The 23138-nt window shown below is 38.4% G+C and overlaps 1 pseudogene across 1 annotated transcript; it reads right to left on the bottom strand.

Annotated features, from left to right (window-relative positions):
- Nucleotides 1–4679: 4679 nt before the first annotated feature.
- LOC309802553 (osteoclast-stimulating factor 1-like) lies at nt 4680–6120 on the bottom strand (annotated as a pseudogene). The gene has a single exon. The product of its transcript is annotated as an osteoclast-stimulating factor 1-like (transcript).
- Nucleotides 6121–23138: the final 17018 nt, after the last annotated feature.

The raw sequence follows: 23138 nt of genomic DNA, 5'->3' as shown, positions 1-23138 counted from the left end.
AAGTGGGCTCCAAAAAGAAGTGCAGGATGGGACTGAGGGGTGAGGACATCGATAGGGAGCTGGGGACTACATCCTATCCTGGACCTTCCCTGGTAGGCTGATCCTGATGAGAAGCAGATGGAGAACCTGTGGGAAGGTAATCTGAGACCCTGTCTGACTGGAAATGGAGAAGGAAAAACAGGAAAAGTGGAGTTGAAACCCAGTTGCCCACTTCTATCTTAAAATTGTGTTTCTTTTTTTTTTTTTTTTTTTTGCGTTACGCGGGCCTCTCACTGCTGTGGCCTCTCCCGTTGCGGAGCACAGGCTCCGGACGTGCAGGCTCAGCGGCCATGGCTCACGGGCCTAGCCGCTCCGCGGCATGTGGGATGTTCCCGGACCAGGGCACGAACCTGTGTTCCCTGCATCGGCAGGCGGACTCTCAACCACTGCGCCACCAGGGAAGCCCTAAAATTGTGTTTCTTGAAGCATAGTTTATTGTTCATAAAAATTTCATAACCTGCTGGTAGACATGTGTTTCCTGAGCTCAGCCCCACACCCACTGAATGTGTACTCTTTACAAACTCCAAGGTAATTCTTAAGTACACAGAGAATCTTGTTTTAAGGGCCAGAATAAGATAGAAACTGCTCATACTCAGAGTTAGAAAAGTGCTTTTCAAACCATTTCACAAAGCTAAAGAATCTCATGTTCTTCAGAAATGTCTTTGAAATATAAAAAAATCCCAGCTCATGTATTTAGTCTCCATGGTTCCATCCCCATAAGTCCTTATCCCAACCCATAAGGGTCTGAAAAACAGTAGAAAAGAGCTGCCTTTGTTAGAAGATCCTATCACAATAACTCTTAGAGAAAAGCCTCCCACCCCCGCAAACTCCCACCCCCAGGAAAAAAGCAGTTGAAGAATTCAAACCCATTATACATTCTTTCCATTCCCTGTCGCCAGCTTCACTGAAATATTAAATCCTTTCCTCTTTTCTACAGATGGACTTTAAGATAGATTTTCCAATGAATTTTTAGTTAAATAATGAATGGAAAGTGTCAAGTATAGCTGTAGCAAATGCAGATTTTTTTGCTTAGAATAAGAGAGAAACTAAAATGGAATTTCTCTAAATACATGTTTTTCCCTCTTTTAGGAAAATGTTTCAAGTACATTTACTGAGTGCCCAAAGGAAATATCAGTGCACTTCTTTTATGAAGTTGTAACAGGTAAAAATCTAACATTACTAGACAAAAATACAAGGGTCAATTTTTCACACGTCGAGTCTTGCTTTAATAAAATGATTTTGCAGTAAGCATTTCTTTGAGTAGAAGCCTTTGCCTTTTAGCCTATCTCCTCCAATTATTAAAGCATGTATTTACAGCGCAGAAGAAAGATCACTGAAAAACAGATTCTTTTAATGAGATAATGCCAAGTGAAGAGCATTCTGAAATGGGGAGAAAGGGTGAGTGATAATTTCACCCTAAGTCATCAGAAAGAGAAAAAGATGGATTCAAAATGATTAATCTACAGCCTTTCAGAAGCATTGTTTGAAAAGAAACAGACTATGATGCTCACTCACTGACTCCTCAAATATTTATTGAGATCACCTACAATGTGTCAACTGGGGTTAAAGAGGGGCCCAAGACAGGCACAGTCCCTCACTTCAAGGTAGAGTTCCCAAACGCCCAAGGCATTTAATTACAATTGTAATATAGTGATGAATACTATAAAAGAAATGCTTTGAGAATGAATTTATCATCATTTGAAAGTCAAGTTGAAGTTAATCTTAAATGAGGGGACAAATTTTAAAACTATTTCTTTCCGAGCTTCAATTTGGACAGATTTCTTTGCTTCAACATTTTGAGAGTTATTCGGGAGAGTGATTTTTAAAAAACATGTATTGTGTGCCAATACATGTTTGTAGTTACCTGCAAGCTCCTTCTTTGAGGGCAAGGAAATTCACACTTACTGAGTGCTGACTTTGCCGGAAGAATTGGACCTATTTTGCCCAACAACCTAAGATACGTGTGTTGCTGTGCTTCCTTTGCACAGGAGGACACTGAGGCTCAGGGAGATGAAATAATTTGTTTCAAGCCAGCAGATTTGGTCCTTGTCACTGCACTTAGCTGGAAAATGGAGGAGGGCTTCCCTGGTGGCGCAGTGGTTAGGAATCTGCCTGCCAATGCAGGAGACACGGGTTCGAGCCCTGGTCCGGGAAGATCCCACATGCCGCGGAGCAACTGAGCCCATGCGCCACAACTACTGAGCCCACATGCCACAACTACTGAAGCCCTGGCGCCTAGAGCCAGTGCTCCATAACAAGAGAAGCCAGCGCAATGAAAAGCCCGTGCACCGTAAAGAAGACCCAAAAGCAGCTAAAAAAATAAATAAAGAAACAAACAAAAAAAAGAAAGTGGAGGAGGGAAGAGGGTGACAGATAAAAGGCTAATTTCACTGACAATTAGTCTATTGTTAATGTCGCTAATGGGTTGAGCCAAAGTAATCAGAGCCCACAAAATACTGCCTTTTTATCAAAAGTAAATGCAGGATCTGTAGATGAAAGGACAGCTGTAGGTTCTTGAGGGAGAAATGGTAGTTAAGATTTTATGCGAAATATAGTTTGCAATAAAATTAGATTGTACTAAAATGCATGAAGGACACTGTGCATTGCACTTCAAGTGCTTTGTTAAGATGTTTGTTGTACCTTTAGCAAAGTTTGCAATAGATAACAAGGTGAGATTATAGAGAATTTATTTCTTGAAATACAAAGAAGTTGCACAATGTCAGTTTACACAATGACAAGGCTTTTAGTTTTAAGCAAGAAGTGAAGGAAGGAGCTAAAATAATTGGATCAGAGAAATCATAGAAAACCAGAGTTAAGATTTGTCAACAACAGTTATGTGGAGAATCAAGATTTGCTTCCCCTCGGAGGTGGGGGTGGGGAGGGGGGAGGGAGAGGGATGGACTGGGAGTTTGGGGTTGGTAGATGCAAACTATTACATTTAGAATGGGTAAACAACAAGGTCCTAATGTAGAGCACAGGGAACTATATCTAATATTCTGTGATTAAACCACAATGGAAAAGAGTATAAAAAACTAAATAAGTAAAATAAAATATTGGCTCTACAAAAAAAAAAAAAAAGATCTGCATCCTCCAGAAGAATAATTGGTTATAATAACAAGAAAGCAGCAACAACCAGGATTAGTGAGCTCTAGTCTTAGCTCTGCTTCATCTGCCCAATGAGGTCCAGATGCCAGTTACTCATAAGAGTTTGAAGATTTTATTAAGTCCCAAAGCGGGTGGTAAGAGTCAACATATAATTCATTCTAAATTCAAACCCACCAGGGCCTCATCATCCAAGATGGCTAGCAAGAAGGTGGGAAGGTAGGAAGGAGAGACAGGGCTGCAGTGGAGACAGATTGAGATTCACCTTGAGTTCTTTTGTTTTCAATAAATTTATTTATTTTATTTATTTATTTTTGGCTCTGTTGGGTCTTTGTTGATGCACACGGACTTTCTCTAGTCGCAAGTGGGGGCTACTCTTCATTGCGGTGCACGGGCTTCTCATTCCGGTGGCTTCTCTTGTTGCAGAGCATGGGCTCTAGGCGCACACAGGCTCAGTAGTTGTGCACGGGCTTAGTTGCTCCGTGACATGTGGGATCTTCCCGGATCAGGGCTCGAACCCATGTCCCCTGCATTGGCAGGTGGATTCTTAACCACTCTACCACCAGGGAAGCCCTTGCCTTGAGTTTTTATTCTCTACCAAACTATCACCCCTTTTCTTTAACTTGCAGCCTGTTTATCAATATAAGTAAGGATACATTGGTGTGCATAGAAATATATGTTATACACTCTAAATAATATTATAGATAATGTTCAGTAATACTGTTTTGTTGATCTGGTTATAAGACATTCTCTTCAGTGATAATTTTGGTAACAAATTATCTTACAAACGCATTCCTTTACTATAACAAACATATCTGATTTTTACAAACTCTTTACGGTTCTTTGATTCTACCACCAAGTAGCAATGATCAATTACTCTTTCCCCTTCCCCCACTAAACATCTCAGTCACCTCCTAACCAAAACCAAATCTAAGCTCTGAAACCACCCACCAGACAAAATAATATTCTAAAAATTCCAGACAATTAAGGAAGAAATTTATTTGAGATTAAATTGTACATAGGACATAACCTACTTTCCTCAGTGCATTTAAGATAATTTCATATTTTTAATGTATTTACTAGATATCATATCAAGTCAGTTTAGCCTCTAGTTCTTATAAACTTGAGTAAGAATTCTAGTTATTGACCCAGAATAATAGAGTCCTAGTTCAATAAAACAATGCGTATATTCTTTTAAGTATACATGACATATTTATAAATAAACAAATGAACTTGACTTTGTATGTCCAGTGTTCTCTTTTTCCTTTTAACATTCTCTTTATTTTAAAATGAACTTAGGTGTGTATGTCTAATATTCTCCTTTCTTTCCAATTGTCTTTTCAATCCTCTTTCTACAAAAAGCAGGGAAGGGGTAGCAGAGGGAGAACATTGGTGATGAACTTTTAAATTCTGTCAGCTCCCAGAAAGCAGCACTCTACCTAACTTTTATTTATTTACATTATTAAAGTTTATATATTTTATTAGAAATGTATCTCCTCAATGATTTTTGTCTTCACTTTAATCAAAGCAGATATAGAAGGCTGAACAGAAATTTGGCTACTAGGCCAACTCGATCCCCCAAGACACTGAGAATCTCCCCACCTCCACATGGTTTCCATCCCAGACCCCCTAAAGAAAGGGAGGGGCTTAGGGAGCCCTACCTTGTCATGTACCATCAATAAAGTACACTGTATCCAGGAAAAAAAAAAAAAAGAAAGAAAGAAAGAAAATTTGGCTACTATGATTCTTCTGTGCTAATAATACAAAATGTTATTTAAAAAATCAAATCAGTCTTTACCTAAATATAAATATAAAAAGCTTTATTTATTTACCAGCAAAGAGTGATACCACAAAACAAAGGAAATAAAGTCTCTTAAAATGTTTATTTTTGTCAGAATAGCTGACGATTTTCTATTAAGTCTTTTGGTTTATTATGATAATAAGCCTTCCCCCCTTGAAAAATCCATTCAAAATATCTCAATCCTTGAGGTAAAGAACTTTAAAAAAAAAAAGAAAATCCCGATTTTTTTTTAAAGAAAAAAGTCTTAAAATTCCTGTAAGCTTGATAAATAGAAATAATCTCTTCTTGTTCTACTCTGGTGAACAAAAATGTACTTTATACAGCAAAATATCCAGTCACTTATTGGCAAACTGAAGGTGAGAACTATTCATTTACATGTTTTATTCAAACAGTGCAATACTGCCACGTTCATATAGACTTTTTTATTTTTTTATTTTTATTTTTTTTACAGTTACCAACACTCTTCTGGCAAAGACAAGGTTTTGAAATGGCAAAAGCAACAGAAGTTTTAGATCTCAAAGCTCCAGAAAGGAATTAATCTGATTCTTCATCATCAAGATAGTCCTCGGCATTGCTTAATGTTCGGACTGCATCTGTTCCCTGTTTCTTTTTCAGGAGAGATGCACAGGCAGCATTAGTAGCCATGTCCAGGGCCAGCTTCTTCTCATTGTTTCTTAAGTCTGTTCTAGCAACTTTTGCCAGAAGCAACTGGACAATATCTGCATAACCTTTCCAGGCAGCAGCATGCAAAGCTGTGGCTCCCAACTTGTTCTGTTGGTTCAGTTCAATGTTTGGTTGAGTAAATATCATTTCCACTGTATCTTTGTGACCCCCGTGACAAGCCCAGTACAGGCAGTGCTTCCAGCTTTGTCCAAGCCATTAACACTGACTCGGTTGTCCAAACACTCTCTCAACCAGCTCAAGTTGCCTCATTTTGCAGCTTCATGCAATGGATTGTCAATGGATTCTGCCTGCTCAGCCACATAGTTGCTTGGGATTAGTCCCATCCTGCCTCTGGAGGTGCCTTTCCACCAACTGGTATCACTCATGTCAGTAATGTAGATTATATCACCTTCTTCAAAGTACAATTCATCTGGAGTTTGGGTTCAAAACATATAAAGAGCTCTGAACAATTTAACTTACCCTGGTTTGACCAGTTTGGGTGGCATCTTCAACATCTCTCTTCCTGGAGCACCATAACTTTTAAATAAATGTCCCTGAATAAGAATGTTTCTTTAAAATGAGTTCAGTTAGAACTCTTTCTATGCAGTATGGAATGATAAATTGATTTAAAATTAGTTATCGACTTACACCTCCAGAGAAAATTTTAGGCGGCTCACAAAAATATATAAAAAGCTCATGACAGAGTTGTAACAGAGACATAGTGAAAAAAATAAGGCCCGTCATGAGATGGGTGCACATGCCTGAAGTCCAACATACTTGCTAGAGGTGGGCCCCACACATGGATTTGGTCTTTCTGGCAAGGAAGAGACCTGGTCAGTAACATGATTCACAGAATCTGTGAGAAAGAAACTGGTCTTTTCTTCAGGTGAAACACAGCCACTCAGACCTGCCCAGGAGGGTGACACTTCAGACAGATGTGAGAAAGTGACAGCAGGGATCACACTCGGTCAACACTGGGACAAATCGATAATCTAAGCCCTAACATTCTATGTCAGGGCGGCACAGCTGAAGTAACACCGGTGAGAACATTTTTAAAGGTTTCACTAAAATCACAAAAGCAAACATAAAAACAACTCTCACAAACATAAAGACAAATAAACACTCACAGAGAATCTAAGTCTGAGCGATACCTTCTGGATTAAGTTGTTTGTCAAAGGTATACCTGGGTAGGTATCTGAGTAAAATCACTGTTGAATGTAGTTATTAAGTTTAAGTCAGTTATCAGAGAAAGACAAATATCATATGATATCGCTTATATGTGGAATCTAAAAAAAGGGCACAAGTGAACTTATTTACAAAACAAAAATAGAGTCACAGATGTAGAAAATAAAATTACGGTTACCAGGGGGGAAGGGGGAGGGATAAACTGGGAGTTTGGGATTGACATATACACACTACTATATATAAAATAGATAACTAAGAAGGACCTACTGTATAGCACAGGGAACTCTTCTCAGTACTCCGTAATGACCTATATGGGAATAGAATCTAAAAAGGAGTGGATATATGTATATGTATAACTGATTCACTTTGCTGTACAGCAGAAACTAACACAACATTGTAAATCAACTCTACTCCAAATCAAAAAAATAATTTAAGTCAGCTATATTTCTAGAAGACGTTACCAGAACGAATGGCTTTGGCTTCAGAATAGTTGGCAGTTATTTGCTAACATGGCCCCTCTTACCATCTCACGACTGACGCAGTTCATGTGGGATTGAGGAAGACTTTATATTCTGTCTTCTATGGGTGGGTACTGACTGGTGCTGAAGGAACAACTCCCCAACACACTGAGACAGGTTCAGGGAGATGTGTGTGGGTAGCGGGGATGTTAGTGTTAAAGCTGCCTTCAGAAGAGAGCACATATACAAAGCGGCAGGCCTGGAGGATGAAGAGACAAGAAGCTGAGGAGGAGAGCCACAGTCGCGGGCACTGTGTTGGGCTCAATGCTCTGTGTGGCTGCATGGTACTTTGGTATAATGGATTTTGTGAGGGTGCTATGAAAAAGCTTTTCATGCTCCAAAATAATTAAATAAAAAGGATGATGCTCTGGAATGCTGCATAACTCTGGGGAATTTTTCTCTCTGGAAAAAAAAGACTGAAAATAGGACACTGAATAGGATATGACTTAAGAAATGCTGAAGATTTTCTTAAATTCCAATTTAAGGAATTTGCTAAATCCTCAGCCTATAATTTAAAACACTGCATATTCATGTAGATTGGACACATGCCTGCAAATTTTAAAATTTAAAGTGGTGGTACATGGGAATAAAGTCAGGAATACCCTAATACCACAGGATAAAGAACTAAGACACAGGAGAGAATTCTTTTTACAAAATGTCAAAGACCTAGCCATAGTATATCTCATTATATATAATCATTTTATATATATAACAATATAACAGATGAAAAAGAGAGTAATTAAATATACTACAGAATTTCTATTTTACTTGCTTGTTTTGAATATACAAATATAGGGACTTCCCTGGTGGTCCAGTGGTAAAGAATCCGCCTTCCAATGCAGGGGGCGCAGGTTGAATCTCTGGTAGGGGAACTAAGATCCCACATGCCGCGGGACAAGTTAGCCCGCCTGACACAGCTACTGAGCTCGTGCGCCTCAACCAGAGAGCCTGCGTGCAGTAAACTACAGAGCCCACACCCTCTGGAGCCTGCGCACCACAGCTAGAGAGAGAAAACCTGCACACCTCAACTAGAGAAAAGCCCGCGGGCCACAACTGGAGAGAAGCCCGTGGGCCACGACAAAAGATCCTGAATGCTGCAACTAAGACCCGACGCAGCCAAAAAAATAAAGAAAATCAATAAATTTTAAAAATGAATATGTAAGTATGAAAATAAATAAATAAAAAAAATAAATATACAGGGGCTTCCTTGGTGGCGCAGTGGTTGAGAGTCCGCCTGCTGATTCAGGGGACACGCGTTTGTGCCCCGGTCCGGGAGGATCCCACATGCCGCGGAGCGGCTGGGTCCGTGAGCCATGGCCACTGAGCCTGTACGTCCGGAGCCTGTGCTCCACAATGGGAGAGGCCACAACAGTGAGAGGCCCGCGTACTGCAATAAATAAATAAATAAATAAATAAATAAATAAATAAACAAGTATCTGAATGCCCTAGATGGAAGGATTTCAGAATTTCACTTCTTTGTATTTTTAAATTATAATTATTCATATATGTATTTCTTTAAGTATGTATGTATGTATGTATGTATTAGTGAAACTGTATTACTTTTCTTTCTTGTATGGTCAGGGGAAAAGCACTGCTTTTATTTATTTATTTATTTATTTATGTGTGCGTGTGTGTGTGTTTTGTTTATTTATTTAATTTATTTTTTTGGCCGTGCTGAGTGGCATGTGGGATCTTAGTTCCCCAACCAGAGATCGAACCCGTGTCCCCTGCAGTGGAAGCTCGGAGTCCTAACCACTGGACTGCCAGGGAACTCCCGATAAGCATTGCTTTTAAAGAATTCAGACAGGTAATGCATATGGTTAGATTTTTCCAATAGTAAATGTATCATCCCTAGTGCAAAGTATTTTAAACTGTGTCATGTGATGCTTTGGGCTGATAGGTTTCTTACATGGGCTAAAACTGAATATGGCTTTGAGTGAAACAAATACTCTTTTGCAGTCCAGCAGGCATTCCCTATATGTAGGTTTTTCTTTAATAATCCACATACAGCCTAAAGTTCAAAGCAATGTGGATAAATAAAAGTCAAAATTTTTTCAGCATTAAATGTTTAAAAAGTTAAAAAAATTACAAATGTTTGCTGTTTTTTTGTTAAAAAGACTTTTATCAGATTAACTACATACTTTGATTTTATCAATAATTTGTTATATCGCCACAATTTTACTCTTATGTAGCAATACACCTTAGACCACATTCAGGGGTTAACTTACTCAAAAATATTTGGAGGCAGCCATTCTTCAGCCTTCAATTGTAACTGAAATAATTTATTTCTCATTATGGTCCAATATTTACCTCTCACTGGTCTCCTAGTTCTAACTTTTAGAGCAAGGTCAATTCTTCTTTCTCTGAATGGATTAAGTATATGAAAATAGCTGTTTCATCCTCATTATGCTTTCTCTTGTCTAAGCTAAAAATTCCAAGTGATGCAACCTTATTTTAACTCGAATATAAGCTTTTATGTTAATTCCTGCTAGATTTCCCTTTATTACTTTCATTAATTAGCTCACTATATGAGGATATTGAAATATTTATTCTGGGATCCAGTGCATTAGATACATCTCCCAAGTTTTTCTTCCTGCCCTTGAAATAAAACATTTAAGAACTATAAAAGCAGGAATCATGCTTACTTTCCAGTTCATGAATAATCAAAAAGAGGATGATGATGATAAAATTATTGAATCCATCCTTAAAATTTCTCATGTGGATCCATTAGAAATATTTCACTTTTATTTTTAAATGAAACATAAAACAGTTATATGTATGCATAGATATATGTTTCTTGATATTTAAAACACACTTTTTCTTTCTAATAAGACAATTTAAACAGTGACATGCCATACTGTATGAAAATATTTCCTGAATAATCAGATTAATCTCATGAATTAGAGGTGACTTCTTTGCTTATCACTTTTTAAAAAAATTGAAGTATAATTGACTTACAATATTATGTTAGTTTCAGGTGTTCAACATAGTGATTCAACATTTAAGTATATTATGAAATGATCATCATAAGTGCAGTAACCATCTGTCACCATAAAGTTATTACAGTATTACTGACTATATTTCTTATGCTGTATATTACAGCCCATTTTTTTTTTTTTTTTTTTTTTTTGCGGTATGCGGGCCTCTCACTGTTGTGGCCTCTCCCGTTGCGGAGCACAGGCCCCGGACGCGCAGGCTCAGTGGCCATGGCTCACGGGCCAGCCGCTCCGCGGCATATGGGATCCTCCCAGACCGGGGCACGAACCCATATCCCCTGCATCGGCAGGCGGACTCTCAACCACTGCGCCACCAGGGAGGCCCTACAGCCCATTTTATAGCTGGAAATTTGTACCTCTTAACACCTTTCACCTATTTTGCTGAATTTTCTTCTAACTTTATAAACAGTAGTTTGGTTTGTCAGAATAATTAAAGAAATGCAATTTTCCAGTAGTACAAGTTTAATTTTAAATAGTCAAGCTATATCATGGCTTTAAAATAAGACCTTCATCTATCTTTAAGTTGTGAAGAGCATGCTTTAGAGTTTTACCAATCAATGCTAATATACTTTTGAAAAAATAGTTTAGGCTGAATCTTCCTATAAAAAAAAAAAGCATTTTTAAAATAAGTGTGGGGGGGACTTCCCTGGTGGCGCAGTGGTTAAGAATCCGCCTGCCAATGCAGGGGACATGGGTTCGAGCCCTGGTCCAGGAAGATCCCACATGCCGTGGAGCAACTAAGCCCGTGCACCACAACTACTGAGCCTGCGCTCTAGAGCCCACAAGCCACGACTACTGAGCCCGTGTACCACAACTACTGAAACCCGCGTGCCTAGAGCCCGTGCTCCACAACAAGAGAAGCCACTGCAATGAGAAGCCTGCGCACCGCAATGTAGAGTAGCCCCCGCTTGCCACAACTAGAGAAATCCCGTGCGCAGCAGCAAAGACCCAACACAGCCAAAAATAAATAAATAATAAAATAAAATAAGGGTGTTAAATTAAATACTCTCTAAGATCACTTCTAGTTTTGTTTTTTTTAATCCACTAGAGAAATATTCTTATCCATTGAACTATCCTTCAGTAGAGTTGGTGTACCCCATTTTAAGATATGTTTTTAAATGATTACTCTTCAATTTTCATATGAAAACAATTCTGTTTAGACATGGATAATTCAGCAGTTACCTATGAATACTTAGTTAAACCTTAGCAAAAGATCAGAAGAATCAGTTAAAACTCTTCAGTGGAATACACAATCTTGCTGATCCTCAGAAAGAAACAGATGAAAACATTTTGAATTTTTTGTTGTTGTTGCTTGGGTTTGATTTTGTACTTCAAGGCACACCTCAAGTGTGCTGGAAAAAATATTGCTGAAGTTGTAGGACACTGCATCTCTCAGCATGATGAACAGCAGGAAGTCGAGAGGAGACTGCAAAAGCATCGGCTACCTTCTCTTTCAAAGGCTCTTTCAGCCCTGGCAACGCCCTTTCAGTTTGGCTCTAAAGAGAGTCCATCCAGACTTTCCTCAGGGGTAATGTCACCTTCTACTTTCAGCTACCACACAGGCCCCCTTTGTATTCTCTGAACTAATGCTTCCTTCTGCGGATCACACCCTGACACAGAGCTGTCAGAGAGTGGGTCAGGGTCTACCTTAGCCCTATCTCTCAAGAGAACAGTCTATATTTAACCAACCTAACAAAGATTCTTGGGACCTCTAGTGTTATGCTTACAACCTAGCATTTCCTGTTTGCTACTTGAGAGAAGAGTTCGTGTTGTTGACTTCTCAAAACTGAAATGCAGAATGATCCAGTGGCTACTTAGCTAGCCAGATCTGCCCAAGCAGTGCAACCACTCAGATCTCCCACCTCAACTGCCCAGATCTGGCCTGGCTCCAGCGGGGCAGGTCTGGACCTGGCTCTCCTCTGAATCCAGACAGCCCTGGGAAGAGAAATCCAGATTTGGGTCAGGTTTGTTTCAAAGGAATCGTGAGTGGAGATGAGGACAGGGCACTGTTAGGCCCTCTCTAGAAAGGCCTGGCACTGGTCTGCAAAGCAGGAGACCTGTCATTTGATCCTGCTTTGCCACTGACCTGCCATTAGATAGGTCATTGCTTCTCTGGACCCTAGTTTTGTCATTTTCAAGTTAACAGTTCAATTAGATAATGTTAAGACCCCTTCTATTGCACTACAGGCTTAATTTAAGCAGACCTGAAACCATCTGTCAGCCCCAGAACCAAATAAACCACTGCACACCACACAATACCTTTCCCAATGTGGATCAAACATCCAGCAAGCTGAAGCATAAGGTGACACTTGTCCTTTGCATCAAGTTATGCTGTCCGGATAAAGGCTTTTCTTTGTGTCTGTATTATTTTGGTATTCTCATTGCCTATGTTGTCTTTGCCCTCAAGAAATGTACAACTTGGCTGGGAAGATAAAACTAAACACATATGAAACAGAGAACAACTGAGGACTCAACAGATTGTGGTGACAGTAGTGTGGGTTGGGATAATGAACTAGAAAAGTTAGACAGGAAAAGGAGGCAGAGGCTCTGGAAATTATTTTTGTGTTGAGCTCTTACTATGTGTCAGGCACTGTTCTAGTTACTGGAGATATAGTGATGAACAAAGTAGACAAAATTCTTGCACTCAGAGAGTTTACACTTTTAGGAAGACATGACAAAAAGCAAAAATAAGTAAAATAGTCTGTTAGGTGGTGGCAGTGGAAAAATGAAGCAGGGAAGTGGGATAGGGAGTTGGGTGTACATGTACAAATTAAAAGGGTGGTCAGGGACCATGTCTCTTAGAAAGTTTTACATGTGTGTGTGTGTTATATATATGTATATATATATATACATATATATACATATATATATATATACATATATATATATATATATATATATATATATATATAGGGTAGGTGGAAGGAAAGTCAAGATTGTGACAGTTAACAGGGTGGGGTCAAAATTCCTAAAGCCCAGGAGAGGATTCATGACCATATGTGATGATTTTCTCTTCAACCTATTCTAGGAACCAAGTTACACACATTTTCCACGACTCCATGGATGTATGTCAAACTGAAAACCAGTGTGTCATAAATAGGCATAAGTGGCACACAGACTTGAAGGACTGTCTTTTTCAGGTTTCACAAAGAGGCCACCTGGCCAGTGTGAACTCCCTGCTTTCACTTTAATGGGCAATATCTGCTGGTCCCTCTTCTATTAAAGTGGTCTGGGCTGAGTGAGGACAGGGCTTTCTAAAAGGGAAAGTCAAAGGAACCAAATAAAAGGCAAGAGGCAATACCCTGTTTAAGCTATAGCACCACAGATATGCTGCCTGGGGTGCACCAGTAGTACAAGGGCAACAGGTAGGAAGAGAAGGGACAGGTCTTGCTTAAGAGTACACATTAGGTAGCACAAAACCAGCCAGACTGACCTGGTTTTAAATCTCAGCATCGCCACTTAGCAGTGAGACCTTGAACATTTTATTTAGCCTTCATGTGCCTCTGTTTCATTAACTGAAAGGAACCTGGAAAAGAACAGTTGCTGTGAGGATTAAGTGAAAAAATGTACACAAATATCTGGCATAACTTGGCACATAGTAGGTATTAAAATAATTAACTGGTGGAAGTTTGCTTTTTTAAAAGCCAGAAGAAAACATCTGCAGTGTTAAAAATAATAAGAATTAAGCTTTCTGTAGAGCTTATTTAAAAAAAAAAATCTAACTAGCTTATAGGTCTTGAGAATGGTAGAAGTATCTTAGTAAAAAAATTTTTCATCAAACATCCCACTAGTAAAATGAGTTTTTGCACAATCCCATTCTTTGTGAGACCGAATATGGAATGCAGTAGAACTGGACAGGAATCCCACTCCAAGTTTGCTGACCACCAGATGCATGATGACATTTCCCAAGATATTTGCTGGATTATTTTTTTCTCCAAATAATGAGTCATTATTGTGAGATATTGTTTATTGTAAAACTCTTGTGTTCCTGCCATACATATCAAAACAAAAGGTCACTTTACAGGCACTTTATGTTATAGTCAAGAACAAAAGAGAATAATATATTGTTGTGACATGTACTATAGCAGGGTGGAAAGTGTCTTGCTGTGCCTTTTTAATATCAGCTTAAAATATACACATTGCTAAAAAAGGAAGCAGAAGAACATTTAATTGGATCCCATTTATGCAAAAATTATATGCCTTTATATGTACAGATAATTTCTGGAAGGGCAGACAATAATTTGTTGATAGTGATTTATCTAAAGTCAGGATTCTTTTACTTTTCATTATATACCCGTGTACTCCTGAGCTTAATTTTTAAACAATGAGCATGCAGTATTTGCAGAATGATTTTCTAAGACATATGAAAATGCATACAGAAAAAAACTTTACACCTCCAGATTAAAAGTAGGTCTTTATGCCCCAGTTATAATTTCGGGAGAAGGGAGAAAAAATTGTCATCTGAAATTGTTTGTCTCTCAAGATAAAAGACAAACATAAAGATAAATAAAACAAATGTGTGTATATGCACACACATAATTATGACAATTTCATGGCAGTTACTTACAGCCTAATTCATGTTGAAAACAAGTTCCCATTGAGAATTACCACCAAGCACTCTCAGGGTTACTCCCAGGTAAACGTTGGCAGCTGAGCTGCAGCATTTTCACTAAAATGAGGGAACACAATGGGGCTAAATCCAGAAGAAATTCTTCTGACTCATAGGTGCCAGCCACACTTCTTGTTGACAGGGATCACCACCTGGTTGTCCTCCCTAGTTGTCCATCAAGTTTGCTGCCTCACCCAATTCTGCTCAACACTTTTCCTTCATTGAGTCAGAATAATGATTCTAAGGGCTGTAACTGTACCATAAGGGGAATGGGTCCCCTGTCCCTGTACTGGCTAGGTACTTTGCTTTTTATCCTGCACCCTCACCTGATCTCTTAGGTATTATGACAGAAAAGCCAAATAACTATTTTTTAGAATACTTATATCAAAATATTTTTTATTGAAGCATAGTTGATTTACAACATTGTGCCAATCTCTGCTGCACAGCAAAGTGACTCAGTTATACATATAGAGACATGCTTTTTAAAATATTCTTTTCCAGTATGGTTTATCCCAGTAGATTGGATATAGCTCCCTGTGCTATACAACAGGACCTTGTAGTTTATCCATTCTAAACATAATAGTTTGCACCATCTACCAACCCCCAATTCCCAGTCCACTCCTCTTCCTCCCCTCAAATAACTTCTTAGAACCAACTTTCCCTGCATTTGTGTACAAAGATGGACATTTAACTAATGAAAATTTAAAATTTTCTGGTAAGAAGTCTCTTGATATGGGGGTATAGCAATATGTAACCTAACCTAGAGAATATAGTCACAAATAGCCCTCCTAAAAGCCCCTGAATTGTACGGCAGACAAGCCCTAATTAAGATAAGAATAAGTGTTCAGAGCTTAAGAAAAAAGCTTCCAAAATGGGGGAGTCTTAGTGAAGGCATGACAAAATGCCAATTTTTTGACAGAGGCCTTCTAAGGCAGGCAGATAGATCATAATCTTCTCTGCAGGTGTCTTCAGTAAATATACAAAATAAAATGATGCAGAAATTTGTAGCTCTTCTACTCACATGGTAATAATTTTTAATTGCTCTATGGATAGTGAGTGAGCCTATATACGGATAGTGTGAGAGGAATTTATGGAGGAAGAAGCTTCATTTTGTTGAGCTTAACTGAAAGACCACGTGGCCAAAATGAACTCCCTGCTTTTATGTTACAGGACAGAGTCTCTGGGCTGAATGAGGACTAGAGTTTCTGTAAAGGAAATTCAAAAGAAAATAGCAAAAATATGTATTCTGTCACTGTGGACCTGTAGCTCTCAAATGAACCTCTCTGCATTTTCAAAAACCATTTTTTTTATTGATTAACTGATTGATTGATTGTGGGATCTTAGTTCCCTAACCAGGGATCAAACCCACGCCTCTGGCAGTGAAAGTGCAGAGTCCCAACCACTGGACCACCAGGGAATTCCCTCGAAACCATCTTATAATCTATTCCGCTGTGCCTGATTTCCCAGATAGTAACACTATAAAAACCAAACCCTTAAATATACTGATTCAAAGTCACAGGAAAGAGGAAACTAGCTGGATTCTGTCCCTTGCACAAGTACAAAACATACATTATCAACATGTATCTGGAGAAAAAACAAGAGAGAAGACTCATGCTAAGGTGATTGAACTGTTTGGATTAGTTTCAATTTTTTACTATTCTGAAAATAGGTGTTCCAAGCTGGGTTATCTACTCAGCTTCCCCCCACTCCCACCGTACTATAAGCAGATAAGCAATAATGGCAGTGGGGATGGCAGAACCCAAGCCTGTGCCACTGGAGTCAGGACACAAGGGAAAGCTGGTGCTAAAGAAAAGGAGGGTGGGGTAAGGGAATAACCTATCAAGGAAGGGAGAGAAACAAGTAGAGGAAGAATGAGATGTCCTTTTACTTGGGTCTGGACAGCATAATGTGGAAGATGCATTACAATGGGAGCTTTAGGCAGCTGGGACTAGCTGGCTGTGAGGGACCACAGTTAAGTCTAGCTAATTTACTGAGAATGTTAGGCCATCCTCTGCAATGACTCGTATTCAAACTCTGTACCGAGTACCTTATACCAGGGTGTCCCCAACCCCTGGGCTGTGGAGCAGTACCGGTCTGCAGCCTGTTAGGAACCCGGCCGCACAGCAGGAGGTGAGCGGTGGGCAACTGAGTGAAGCTTCATCTGCCACTCTCCATTGCTCACATTACCACCTGAACCACTGTTCACATTATCGCCTGAACTATCCACCTCCCCCAGCCATCCGTGGAAAAATTGTCTTCCACGAAACCAGTCCCTGCTGCCAAAAAGGTTGGGGACTGCTGCCCTATACAGGTACTATAGCTTTATATTTAAAGTTATACAAAATCTCTCATCACCTTAATTTCTTTAATTGAAGATTAAAGCATTCTTGGATTTAGCTCTACAGTTGATTCTCATTTATTGGCAGTTCAAATCTGCGAATTTACCTACTTGCTAAAATTTATTTGTAACTTGAAAATCAATACTCCCAATGCTTTCATGGTCATTTGTGGACATGCATGTTGTGCAAAGTGATGAAAAATTGAGTCAACAGGGTGGATGGACATTCCCAGCTGAGGTTAAAGGAGGTGACACTCTGTCTTCTTGTTTTAGTTCTCATACTGAAAATAAGTGTCCTCTTCAAGGTCTGTTTAGAGCCATGTTTTTCATATTTTTGTGCTTTTTGTTGATGATTTCACTGTTTAAAATGGCATCCAAGCACGATGCTGAAGGACTGTCCAGTGTTCCAAAGTGCAAGAAGGCTCTAATGAGACTTGTGGAGAAAATATGTTAGATAAACTTTGCTCAGGCATAAGTTAGTGTTTTTGGCTGAATTCAGTGTTAATATATCAATAATGTCTTAAATAAGGTGTCCTTAAACAGAAACATAAAATAAGGTTATGTATTGATCAGCTGATGAACTAGCTCACAGGATTGGAGAATAACAATTAATGAGTGTATTAATTTCTTAGGACTGCCATTACAAATTATCACAAACTTGGTGGTTTACAACAACAGAAATTTATTCTCTCACAGTTCTGGAGCCAGAAGTCCCAAATCAAGGTATTGTCAGGGCCACACTTTCTCCAAAGGCTTTAGGTGAAAATTCCTCCTTGCCTTTCTCCTAGCTTCTGGTAGCTACTGGCATTCCTTGGTGTATGGCAGCATAATTCCAATGTCTTCCTCTGTCTTTACATTGCCTTCTTCTTTACATGTCTCTGTGTCCAAATGTTCCTCTCCTTTCTCTTATAAAGACCCAAGTTATTGAATTTAGGGCCTATCCTAAATCTAGGATGTTTTCATGTTGAGATCTTAAACAATTTACATCTGCAAACACCCTGCTTTAAAAAAAAAATCACATTTTGCAGTCTATGTGTACATGAATTTTAGGAGGATACTATTCAATGCACTACAATAGGTTTAATAGCAAATTATATACAGTTGAAGAAAGAACAAAACCCTTGAAGAATGGGTAAAAGAACATTCAAAAGGCAAAAAAAGAAGGGGGGAAGGAGAAAACATTAAAATTAGGATGGGAGATATAAATGAGATAGTCTAACATGTTTATTTGAAGCCTCAGAGGAAAAGAAAAAGAAAACAGGGCAGAAGAAACACTTGAGGAGACAAGGGCTGATATTCTGCTAAAATTGGTAAAAGATGTGAATCTACATGTTCAAGAGACCCAACAAATGCCAAGCAGAATACATTTTTATAAGTCCACATCTAGAAACATAGTAAAACTGTATAAAATCAAAGACAAACAGAACATTGTAAAAGCAGCCAAAGAAAAAAATGACTAATAATCTTTGGAGGTAAAACAATTAGATTGACAGCTGACTCCTCAACAGAAAAAAAAATGGGTGAAGGTACTCAAAAGCTACAAACTTCCAGTTACAAGCTGACTAAGTTCTGGGGATTAAGTACAGCATGGTGTAGTTAATACTGTATTGTATATTAGAAAGTTACTAAGAAAGTAGATCTTAAAAGTGCTTAGCAGAAGAAAAAAATTATAACTATGTGAGGTTATGGATGTTAACTAAACTCATTGTGGTAATCATTTTGATGTTGCAATAAACATGTCAAATAATTATGTTGTTCACTCTAAATGAATGCAATGTTATGTGTCAATTTATCTCAATAAAACTGGGGGAAAAAGACACAATAAAAACCATAGAACAGCTCTTAGCTAGCCTCATACACCAGAGGGCAGACAGCAGAAGCAAGAACTACAATCCTGCAGCCTGTGGAACAAAAACCACATTCACAGAAAGATAGAAAAAATGAAAAGGCAGGGGGCTATGTACCACATGAAGGAACAAGATAAACCCCCAGAAAAGCAACAAAATGAAGTGGAGATAGGCAACTTTCCAGAAAAAGAATTCAGAATAATGATAGTGAAGATGATCCAGGACCTTGGGAAAAGAATGGAGGCAAAGATCAAGAAGATGCAAGAAAAGTTTAACAAAGACATAGAAGAATTAAAGAACAAACAAACAGAGATGAACAATACAATAACTGAAATGAAAAAAAAAGGTAGAAGGAACCAAGAGGAGAATAACTGAGGAAGAAGAACGGATAAGTGACCTCGAAGACAGAATGGGGAATTCACTACTACAGAACAGAATAAAGCAAAAAAAATGAAAAGAGGGCTTCCCTGATGGCGCAGTGGTTGAGAGTCTGCCTGCTGCTGCAGGGGACACGAGTTCGAGCCCCGGTCCAGGAAGATCCCACATGCCGCGGAGCGGCTAGGCCTGTGAGCCATGGCCGCTAAGCCTGCGCGTCCGGAGCCTGTGCTCTGCAACAAGAGAGGCCACAACAGTGAGAGGCCCGCGTACCACAAAAAAAAAAAAAAAAAAAAGAATGAAAAGAAATGAAGACAGCCTAAGAGACCTCTGGGACAACATTAAACACAACAACATTCGCATTATAGGGGTCCCAGAAGACGAGAAAAAGGACCCAAGAAAATATTTGAAGAGATTATAGTCAAAAACTTCCCTAAGATGGGAAAGGAAATAGCCACCCAAGTCCAGGAAGTGCAGAGAGTCCCACACAGGATAAAACCAAGGAGAAACATGCCGAGACACATGGTAATCAAATTGGCAAAAATTAAAGACAAAGAAAAATTATTGAAAGCAGCAAGAGAAACACGACAAATAACATACAAGGGAACTCCCATAAGATTAACAGCTGATTTCTCAGCAGAAACTCTACAAGCCAGAAGGGAGTGCATGCCATACTTAAAGTGATGAAAGGGAAAAACCTTCAACCGAGATTACACAATCCAGCAAGGATCTCATTCACATTTGATGGACAAATCAAAAGCTTTACAGAAAAGCAAAGCTAAGAGAATTCAGCACCACAAAACCAGCTCTACAACAAATGCTAAAGGAACTTCACTAAGTGGGAAACACAAGAGAAGAAAAGGATCTACAAAAACAAACCCAAAACAATTAAGAAAATGGTAATAGGAACATACATATTGATAATTACCTTAAATGTGAATGGATTAAATGCTCCAACAAAAAGACACAGGCTCGCTGAATGGATACAAAAACAAGACACACATATATGCTGCCTACAAGAGACCCACTTCAGACCTAGGGACACATACAGACTGAAAGTGAGGGATTAGAAAAAGATATTCCATGAAAATGGAAATCAAAAGAAAGCTGGAGTAGCTATACTCATATCAGATAAAATAGACTTTAAAATAAAGAGTGTTACAAGAGACAAGGAGGGACACTACATAATGATCTATCCAAGAGATCTATCCAAGAAAAAGATATAACAATTATAAATACATATGCACCCAACATAGGAGCACCTCAATTCATAAGGCAACTGGTAACAGCTATAAAAGGAAATTGACAGTAACACAATAATAGTGGGGGACTTTAACACCTCACTTACACCAATGGACAGGTCATACAAACAGAAAATTAATAAGGAAACACAAGCTTTAAATGACACAATAGACCAGACAAATTTAACTGATATTTATAGGACATTCCAACCAAAAACAGCAGATTACACTTTCTTCTCAAGTGCACACGGAACATTCTCCAGGATAGATCACATCTTGGGTCACAAATCAAGCCTCAGTAAATTTACGGAAATTGAAATCATATCAAGCATCTTTTCTGACCACAACATTATGAGATTAGAAATTACAGGGAAAAAAACGTAAAAAACACAAACACATGGAGGCTAAACAATACGTTACTAAATAACCAACAGATCACTGAAGAAATCAAAGAGGAAATCAAAAAATGCCTACAGACAAATGACAATGAAAACGTGATGATCCAAAACCTATGGGATGCAGCAAAAGCAGTTCTAAGAGGCAAGTTTTTAGCTATACTAGCCTACTTCAAGAAACAAGAAAAATCTCAAATAAACAATCTAAACTTACACCTAAAGGAACAAGAGAAAGAAGAACAAACCAAACCCAAAGTTAGCAGACGGAAAGAAATCAGTAAGATCAGAGCGGAAATAAATGAAATAGAAACAAAGAAAGAAATAGCAAAGATCAATAAAACTAAAAGTTGGCTCTTTGAGAAGATAAACAAAATTGATTAACCATTAGCCAGACTCATCAAGAAAAAGAGGGAGAGGACTCAAATCAATAAAATTACAAATGAAAAAGGAGAAGTTACAACAGACACTGCCGAAATACAAAGCATCCTAAGAGACTACTACAAGCAACTCTATGCCAATAAAATGGACACCTGGTAGAAATGGACAAATTCTTAGAAAGGTATAACCTTCCAAGACTGAACCAGGAAGAAATAGAAAATATGAACAGACAAATCACAAGTAATGAAATTGTAACTGTGATTAAAACTCTTCCAACAAACAAAAGTCCAGGACCAGATGGCTTCACAGGTGAATTCTATCAAACATTTAGAGAAGAGCTAACACCTATCCTTCTAAACTCTTCCAAAAAATTGCAGAGGAAGGAACACTACCAAACTCATTCTATGAGGCCATCATCACCCTGATATCAAAACCAGAGAAAGATACTACAAAAATGATATTCATCATTCACTGATGAATATGATGCAAAAATCCTCAACGAAATACTAGCAAACAGAATCCAACAACACATTAAAAGGATCATACACCACGATCAAGTGGGATTTATCCCAGGGATGCAAGGATTCTTCAGTATATGCAAGTCAATCAATGTGATATACCATATTAACAAATTGAAGAAGAAAAACCATATGATCATCTCAAAAGATGCAGAAAAAGCTTTGAGAAAATTCAATGCCCATTTATGATAAAAACTCTCCAGAAGTAGGCATAGAGGGAATCTACCTCAATATAATAAAGGCCATATACGACAAACCCACAGCAAATATAGTTCTCAATGGTGAAAAACTGAAAGCATTTCCTCTAAGATCAGGAACAAGACAAGGATGTCCACACTCTCACCACTGTTATTCAACAGAGCTTTGGAAGTCCTAGCCATGGCAATCAGAGAAGAAAAAGAAATAAAAGCAATACAAATTGGAAAAGAAGAAGTAAAACTGTCACTGGCAGATGATATGATACTATACATAGAAAATCCGAAAAACTGTACTAGAAAACTACTAGAGTTAATCAATGAATTTGGTAAAGTAGCAGGACACAAAATGCTCAGAAATCTCTTGCATTCCTATACACTAATGATGAAAAATCTGAAAGAGAAATTAAGGAAACACTCCCATTTACCACTGCAACAAAAGGAATAAAATACCTAGGAATAAACCTACCTAAGGAGACAAAAGACCTGTATGCAGAAAACTATAAAACACCTATGAAAGAAATTAAAGATGATACAGGTGAAGATATATACCATATTCTTGGACTGGAAGAATCAATATTGTGAAAATGACTATACTACCCAAAGCAATCTACAGATTCAATGCAATCCCCAACAAATTACCAATGGCATTTTTTACAGAACTAGCCCCCAAAATCTTAAAATTTGTATGGAGACACAAAAGACCCCGAATAGCCAAAGTGATCTTGAGGGAAAAAAACGGAGCTGGAGGAATCAGACTCCCTGGCTTCAGACTATAATACAAAGCTACAGTAATCAACACAATATGGTCCTGGCACAAAAACAGAAATATAGATCAATGGAACAGGATAGAAAGGCCAGAGATAAACCTACGCACCCATGGTCAACTAATCTATGACAAAGGAGGCAAAGATATACAATGGAGGAAAGACAGTCTCT

Source organism: Mesoplodon mirus, assembly GCF_964341445.2.
Source record: "Mesoplodon mirus genome assembly, chromosome: 4".
NCBI lineage: Eukaryota > Metazoa > Chordata > Mammalia > Artiodactyla > Ziphiidae > Mesoplodon > Mesoplodon mirus.
Note: the sequence above shows the minus strand (reverse complement) of the source record. Positions and strands in the feature narration are given on the sequence as shown.